Source organism: Hyperolius riggenbachi, chromosome 10, assembly GCF_040937935.1.
Source record: "Hyperolius riggenbachi isolate aHypRig1 chromosome 10, aHypRig1.pri, whole genome shotgun sequence".
In the NCBI taxonomy this organism is placed as follows: Eukaryota; Metazoa; Chordata; class Amphibia; order Anura; family Hyperoliidae; genus Hyperolius; species Hyperolius riggenbachi.
The window spans coordinates 57,473,151-57,482,297 of NC_090655.1; the positions used below are offsets into that span (position 1 = coordinate 57,473,151).

The following is a 9,147-nucleotide window of genomic DNA, read 5'->3' on the forward strand; positions in this document are numbered from 1 at the left end:
CTCCTCCCACCCACTTCCTCCTATATATGCCTAAGACTAGCCTCCTCCCACCTACTTCCTCCGGTGCATGCCTAACACTAAGCTCCTCCCACCTATCTATGCCTAACACTAGCCTCCTCCCACCCACTTCCTCCTATATATGCCTAACACTAGCCTCCTCCCACCCACTTCCTCCTATATATGCCTAACACTAGCCTCCTCCCACCTACTTCCTCCTATGCATGCCTAACACTAGGCTAATCCCTCCTATCTATGCCTAACACTAGCCTCCTCCCACCCACTTCCTCCTATATATGCCTAACACTAGCCTCCTCCCACCCACTTCCTCCTATATATGCCTAAGACTAGCCTCCTCCCACCTACTTCCTCCGGTGCATGCCTAACACTAAGCTCCTCCCACCTATCTATGCCTAACACTAGCCTCCTCCCACCCACTTCCTCCTATATATGCCTAACACTAGCCTCCTCCCACCCACTTCCTCCTATATATGCCTAACACTAGCCTCCTCCCACCTACTTCCTCCTATGCATGCCTAACACTAGGCTAATCCCACCTATCTATGCCTAACACTAGCCTCCTCCCATCCACTTCCTCCTATGTTTGCCTAATACTAGCCTCCTCCCACCTACTTCCTCCTATTTATCGGCAACACTAGCCCCCCCCCCCCCCCCCCCCCCTTCAATATGACCATAATCTAGCGCCTAAACCTGCAATTTACAATTCACCAAAGCAGTATATAACTGATAATTACAGTCACTGTGTAGGGACTCAAATCAGCTACCCGGACATCGGCTACATTGGTAGGGGCGTAGCAATAGGGGGTGCAGAGGTAGCGACCGCATCGGGGCCCTTGGGCCAGAGGGGCCCCAAAGGACCATCCCTCAACTACAGTATTAGCTCTCTATTGGTCCTGTGCTCATAATAATCACTTCTATAGATGCTTTGAATAGTGGTAATCATTAACAAGCTGTTCCCCATCCCCTTCTTGCACCTCTGACACTGTAGTTTCCATTGGCAGGTTTTGGTGCGCCGTATCAATTGTTATGTATAGAGTGCTTGGGGGGCCCCATTGTAAACCTTGCATCGGGGCCCACAGCTCCTTAGCTACGCCACTGTACATTGGTCCACTCCTGCGCTCAAATTATTTAACTGGCGACGCCACAGCGACTAATTGCATTACAGCCTTTGGTGGTGCTTATATTACCAGGCACAGCATGCACCCATTTTACCTGTTCATTCCTCAGGGTATTTTGGTTTCCTACCACATGCCAAAAACATTAACAAGTGAAAACAAAGTGAAGAGATAAACAATTGTATCTATTCTCCTACTACTGAAAATGACTTTTAGATATGCCACAGTTTTATGCTAAGTACGCACCATACAATCTTGTGTACGATAGATCATTTCCATCATGTCCGATATTATTTTCGATTTTTTATCTGGTCGATTTCTCATAGAAGGGAATGGAAATTGCTAAGAAAAGATAAAAGAATCGAGCGGGAAATCGAGCATAAAAAGGAATAGACAATCGATTGAACGGCAAATCAACCGAAGAAGTGCATCGTGTGTACCTAGCATTATGTTATGTTTAAAAACTTAAAGCAGATTTATTGTTTTGTCTCAGCTAAATGTAACAGTCTGTCCATGTGTCTCAGAGTGCTCCAATATATGAACTAGTGAATATTTTTTTCTATCCTCCTGGCAGAAAACTGGGCTTCCTAGAACAAAATATTTTATAGCTGTAATTCCTTATCAGTAGTCTGGGTCCTGACTGGAGAAAAAACAGTTGCACAGTAGAATATTGACTCTTTCAGGCAGGAGAAAAGCATCACAGCATATGCATTTGTGTGCTATGCACTGTGTACATACACTTGTTGATCTCATCATGTCACATGTCACTTAAAAGTATACTTAAAGAGGAACTCCAGTGAAAATAATGTCATAAAAAAGTGCTTAATTTATACAATAATTAGATAGAAAGGATTTAGTCAGTGTTTGCCCATTGTAAAATCTTTTAAAGCGCTGATTTAGTTTCTGACATTTATCACATGGCGACATTTTTACTGCTGGCAGGGGAAGTAGCTGCTGCTTGTTTTTTTGGCAGCTGGAAACCGCTGTAAACAGCTATTTCCCACAATGTTTTTTTCAGGTTCACAGACCGGAAACTGCCAGGACCATGGTCCTCAGAGTCTCTTGTGGTAGGGGTTTCACCACAATATCAGCCATACAGAGCCCCTGATGATTCATTTGTGAAAAAGAATAGATTTTCATGTAAAAAGGGGGTATCAGCTATTGATTGGGATGAAGTTCAATTCTTGGTCACGGTTTCTCTTTAAGCCACCTGAAAAAAAGGAAAAAAAAAAAGATTCACTTACTTGGGGCTTCTACCAGCCCCTTGCAGCTGTCACGTGCCCACGCAGCCACTCACTGATGCTCTGGTCCTACACCGTGGGTTAGTTTCATTTGCCAACCACTGTGCATGCGCAGCTCTGGCCACGTGTATCCTTGTTCGCATTCGCAAAAGCGACCTGCGCAGGTGGCTGCAGGGGGCTGGTAGAAGCCCCAGGTAAGTGAAACTTTTTTTTTAGGCCTCTTACGTATCCCTTGAAGGTTCCCTTTAAGTATTTCTCACAAAATTGACCCTAAACTGTGGTGGTGATTATATTGGGAGGGACAAGTCTTGAAATAACTATGTTCACTTTAAAAATGTAAAAGATGTCAGCTTCAGGTGCGTAGTAGTTGTGGGCCCCCCAACGACTAACCTTCCCTTCTTCCCATACAGGGGACTTCAGATCAGGGGGTTTTGTGGCTACACTTGTAATGTGTGTGAAGATCATGATGACCTATGTGAGATGAGCCCCAAGGCCATTAAGAGTACCAAGAGGAGGCAAGGGAAGGGGTGTGAACATTTTGCTTGGGGGGGCTGAACTGTTACACTACTGGTCAGCATTATAAAAAAAAAAACATAATAGTACAGGTGCCGTCTGTCATCAAGTCCTCTCCTCAGATTCACTTTGAGTAATAAATGAAATGAGCCAATCCAGTTATTACATGAAGGGTCTCCAGCAGCTCAGAAGCCTTGAAGACTGATGTGGAATTTCAGCAGCTCAGCAAAGCAATGTTTCTTTTACTGTCTTGTATTATTTAATTACATTACAGGAACACATTCAGTTCAAAATGTTCTTAATAGGAGGTTGGGGCGTCCATCAAGGAACCTTGATACAAAAGACAACGCGTTTTGCTGGCTACAATCTCACTTATAGAGGTGCTCAGAACTAGTTCCTTTGCTGCCGTCAGGCACATTATTGACCTGAGGAAGTGGGATTGTAGCCCACGAAACACATTGTCATTTGTGCAATAAAGTATGTTCCTGCTTACACAGTCCTAGATCTTCATACGTGGGTAAGCAAACCTAACCCTGTTTTTCCTTTACACATATTGGGTGCCTCTCACCACCCTGTACTTGTTAATAGGAAGACTACCAGCTACAAAAAAGTGACATTGGAGTTGTACATTAATTACTCATCTGAGTTACACATAACACTGAGCCATAGAGCTGAATGTCCCCAATGGTGATGCTGTGACATAGTGGACATTTTTCTTATGCATCCAACAGGCTGGGGCCTCATAGCAGCCTCTGAGGTGTAGTTTGGCCTGAGGGTGGGGTGGGGGGGGGGGGGGGCATAACTAAAAATCCACTCTGAGGGCTTGTTCACACAGTGATCATTTTCTTTTCTTTTACGCACTGGCGATTTTTAAAATCGCCATAAATGCGCTTATGCAATGATGCTCTATGTGAGTGTTCTCACATGAGCGATGAGGTTTCATTCCAAGTGCAAACGCGTGTCCTGCACCATTTTCTGAGCGTTTGCGATTCAATGCAAGTTATAGGGAAATCGCAAAGTGCTTTGAAAAGCGATTTTATGAGCGCTTTTGCTCACAATGTACATTAAATACATTCTGTTCCATGTCAAAAAGAGTTCACTTCCTGATTGTCTCCGGGAAAAAAAAACCTCAAATCGCTGGACAAAAGCACTTAGAAAAGCGCAATTTGCTCTGAAAGCGCAGGGAAAAGAGATTTAGAAAGCGCTCACAAAAGTGCTCAGCGCTTGCGACTTATAATGTGAATAAGGCCTAAATGAGCACAACAGATTTCAAACACATAAAAAATAAAATTAAAAAAAAAATAAGAAAACACTGCACATACGGTCTAGGAAAAGTACTCCACAAAGGAGGAGAAGGAAAGGGGGGGGGGGGGGGGGGGGGGACAGAAGAGGTTGCTGTACAGGAGATGAGCGAATCCCCCCAATGTTGGGGTTCTATACATAAAGAGTGTGGTACTGGTGCAGCCAGGTGGTCCGTACTTGGCTAACCCACCTGGCTCAGGGTATGGTAGTAGCTTGTGTACCCGCTGCCAGCTGGGCATCAATGCAATGATCCAGACAAGTGGTGAATCTGGCACTGAAGCTGCAACCAAAGTCGAGAAGCAAGGTGCTGAAAGGCAGTTAATAGGGTTAAGCGATCACAAAGAAGGTTAGGATTAGGAGGGGTGGGGAAAAAAGTATAGTCCAGAATAGCAACAAATGCCAAAATTATGTCAAAAAGAGCACTGCCAAAGCAAAATGCAAACTTCTCCTGAACTGTGTAGTCAGCATGCAGCATTGTTCAAACTACTGCAGCCAAACACCTTTGTCCCTTTAGAACAAGATAGCTGGTCCACCTGGGTAGGTGGAAGGTGAGTGTTGACAAGAGGGAGAAATGTATGATGTCATGATGCATTTGATTGGCTGACATTCTCTTCTGAGTTCTGATCACAATGTCTGTATTATTGTTTAGTATACATAGTGCCGACATCTTCCGCAGCACTTTATAGAGTATATATAGTCTTGTCACTAACTCATACCTCCCAACTTTTTAAGATGAGAAAGAGGGACACTTATGCCACACCCCTGATCATGCCCCCGCCACGCCCCTAGTCACGCATACCATAAAGATGCCATAAGGAAAAAATGTGTTTTAGAATTCAAACCACACTGGTCCTTTCTATCCTGGTTAATTTTCCTTCATAGTAACATTTTAAAATTAGTAATATATCAATTTAAAGGATGGGAATAAAGTTTAGAGTCAAACATTTTTTAGTAGAGAAATATATATATTTACATAGAAAGAGGGACAAAGTCCTGAAAGAGGGACAAATGAGGAGGACAGAGGAACAGGGCTCCCAAAGAGGGACTGTCCCTCCAAAAGAGGGACAGTTGGGAGCTATGCTAACTGTCCCTCAGAGGAGTTCACAATCTAGTCCCAACCATTGTCATATGTCTATTGTAGTCTAGGGCAAGTTTTAGGGGGAAGCCAATTAGCTTATCTGTAGGTTTTTGGGATGTGGGAAGAAACAGATGTGTGCGAAGGAAACCCACGCAGAGAAGGGGAGAACTTACATAATGCATGCAGATGTTGATCTGGCTAGGATTCGAACCGGAGACCCAGAGCTGCAAGGCGAGAGTACTAGCTACTGACTAAGCAAACATGCTGCAAACTCATCTGATAGGACATGTGATCGTAACCCAGGGGATGGCGTGGTGCAGCCGCCGCCCATTGATGGAAGGATCTCTTCCATCACCCCTCCTCCACCACCAAGGGCGGAGCTGCAACGCTAGAACCATCCCTTGTGTTACGCTCACATCATATCATGTGGTCAGAAGAGGATGCTGGGAGTGCAGCGCGGCAGGTGGAGAAGAGGAGAAGCCAGTGTAATGTCTGATTGCGCTGCCCGGAAGCTCCCTTCCACACTGAGTAGCATGCATGCTCAGTGTGAAGATAATTATGCTGCGGATGGTAAAATACTAAATCTCTCCGCTTTCACACATCATACACATGCTACACTACTCAAATTTTCAGGGTAGGGAGAGGATCCCCCGAACGACCTATATGCCAAATTGCAGCCCCCAAGCCCCGCTGGTTCAGGAGATAGATTAGAGAAACCTATCTCGGGAACCAGTGGGGCTCGGGGGCTGCAATTTGGCATAGAGGTAGTCCGCGGGGTCCCCTCCCTACCCTGAAAATATGGGAAGTGTAGGATGTGAGGAAGTGGAGATATTTAGTATTTTACCACCAGCAGCATAATTAAATAGGAACTGTGGCCGCACAGTCTCCTACTGCTCATGCGGGGCAGCGCAAATTAACAGGCAGCGTAATCCAGCCACCCTGAATAGGTAAATATAAGGAAGCTCCCTGTACTGCTCTGCATAGCTGCATAAGGCAGCTAAACAGCATATGCTGTTAGAAGACAACCTGGCACGCATAATCTGTGTGCAGGGCTGCCAATAGGTTAAACTTGGTCAAATGACATTTTGCTGCGGTACACTTTACTGAATTCTTAAAGGACACCCGAGGAGGTGAAAATAAACTAAAGAAATAATCAGCTGTATCTATCTTCAGTCTCCTAAAAATGACTTTTTAAGATATTCCACAGTTTTATTTAAATCTACTTTTTAAGTTTTTACCGTTTTATTGTTTTTGCTCAATGACACATATATTGAAGTATGCCAGAGCTAAAATCTATGAACTATTGACCTTTTTACCTCTTTCCTGCTCTCAGAAGCCATTTTTCTGCTAGGAAAGTGTTTTATAGTTGGAATTTCTTATCAGTGAGGGTCACACTGTAGTCTGACCCAGTCCCGACAGGAACTGCCACTTACATACCTGATGTTTAACTCTTTCAGGCAGAGAAAGAAAACAAAAAAGCAACAGCATAGTTATTTGTGTGCTTGGCACTGTACATACCCATGTCTATCTCATGTCACCTCGGGTATCCTATAATACACATTTTAACGTGGGGTCACCCTTTTTAAGCTTTTTTAACCCCTTTTCACTCATGCAGGCTGGTGTAGACAGAATTTGGAGCCCGGACCACATTGTTATAGTAAGAAACATTTTTTTCTAAAAAAAATGTTCTCAGAGAATACAAGGCTACCAAAAAAAGTAAATTAACCATTTAGTCATTGCGAAAATACAGACTATAAGTATGGTCAAGCACAAAATGAATTCGGAATTTGCTGAAAATTTCCCCTTTACGATTTTACATCGTAAATGCAAGTTTTAATGCTAAATTATAATAATACAAAATTCAAGCTCAACGCTAGTTATCAGCATCTCCGTAGCCATCCGTAGTTCTGACCCTTCTCCGCTCAAATACAGAACCAACAAAGATTGGGTTGGAATGAGGCATTAAATCAACTCCCTAAACCGATCTGTCAGATGTATTTTATTGGTACGCTAATCTAGAATCTTTCATCTGGGAGTCTTTGTAGAGGAGAATTTGTGGCGTCAGTCAGAAGATTCCGCATCGCACAGACTCAGATCTGCAGAGTCCTTCACCAGGTAGAGCAATGACGAAACCGGTTGTTATTCCTCTGCAAAGAGTTACATGAAGATATCAATAAGCCCAAGGGAACGCCCGTCAGGAGAGGCAATACAAATCCCATCCGCCATAAATCAGCCGACGCTCTCCCTTCTGTGTTAGCATATTCCAATGCTGCAAGACCTTTTAGGCCTATAAAATTTTACTGGGAAGGAAAATTACTTTAGTTCATTAAACCCTATCTAAAGATCCTGCCAACTTGAAATTAGTGGAAGTACTTTGCATACAGGCCTGGAGATATACGAGCCTTTCTTTCGAGTACAAATGGGTTGTAAGCGGAGAGATGCGAGGAGGGTGAAGGGAGCGGAGAGACGTGGATCATGGAGACGCTCGGGTGAGAATGGTGGCTGACTGATGGCTTTGTGAGGAAGGAGCGAGAGAGGAGTGCTTAACCACTTAGCAATTTATTTCATCATTTAACAATCCAGCTCTCATCGCCACTGCTGAGATTATTAACAGGCTTCATCATGGCAGTCGTCTTTACATCTGTAGGTTGCAATTAACGCAAGAATCTAATGGCTCCCATGTAATGTAGAACAGACAGATCGGCATTGAATCAAGATAATGGTACCTTTGTTGTGGTCGTCCGAGTACAGACAGATATGCAGTGGGGGTGGGTGGGGCCTGACAGCCGTTCCGTGGTTACCCACTTCTTCAGAGGCTATAGAGCAGAGCAGTGGCGTACCTAGGGCATTTGGCACCCGGTGCTGGGTATTGAAAGACACCCCCCCCCCTAAAAAAATGGGCGTGACCACAACCTGCGGCGTGCTTCGTGGCAAAAATTGGCGTGGTCATGACCGGATGAGGGCGGAGCTAACTGTAATTTAAAATATTAACTAGTATAGTTGCCCCAGTATAGCTAGTAGTTTCCCCCAGAATAGCTGCCCCCAGTGTAGCTAGTATAGTTGCCCCCAATGAAGTTAGTATAGTTACCCCCAGTATAGCTAGTTTAGTTGCCCCCAGTATATAGCTAGTATAGTTGCCCCAGTATAGCTAGTATAATTGCCCCCAGTATAGCTGATATAGTTGCCCCCAGTATAGCTGGTATAGTTGCCCCCAGTATAGCTAGTATAGCTGCCCCCAGTATAGCTAGTATAGTTGCCCCCAGTATAGCTGGTATAGTTGCCCCCAGTATAGCTGGTAAAGTTGCCCCCAGTATAGCTAGTAGAGCTGCCCCCAGTATAGCTAGTAGAGCTGCCCCCAGTATAGCTAGTTTAGTTGCCCACAGTATAGCTGCCCCCAGTATAGCTGCCCCCAGTATAGCTAGTATAGCTGCCCCCAGTATAGCTGCCCCCAGTATAGCTAGTATAGCTGCCCCCAGTATAGCTAGTATAGCTGCCCCCAGTATAGCTGGTATAGCTGCCCCCAGTATAGCTGGTATAGTTGCCCCCAGTATAGCTGGTATAGTTGCCCCCAGTATAGCTGGTATAGTTGCCCCCAGTATAGCTGGTATGGTTGGCCCCAGTATAGCTAGTATAGCTGCCCCCAGTATAGCTGGTATAGTTGCCCCCAGTATAGCTGGTATAGCGGCCCCCCAGTATAGCTAGTATAGTTGCCCCCAGTATAGCTAGTATAGTTGCCCCCAGTATAGCTAGTTTAGTTGCCCCCCAGTATAGATGCCCCCAGTATAGCTAGAATAGTTGCCCCCAGTATAGCTGCCCCCAGTATAGATGTCCCCAGTATAGATGTCCCTGGAGGGGGGAAGCAGCGCTAGAAGGAGGGGCA

At 44.8% G+C, this 9,147-nt stretch overlaps 1 protein-coding gene across 1 annotated transcript in view; it reads right to left on the minus strand.

The window, feature by feature from the left end:
* Nucleotides 1-9,147, minus strand: part of LOC137534197 (VPS10 domain-containing receptor SorCS3-like) — an 872,207-nt gene that overhangs the window by 694,631 nt on the left and 168,429 nt on the right. The window lies entirely within an intron of this gene.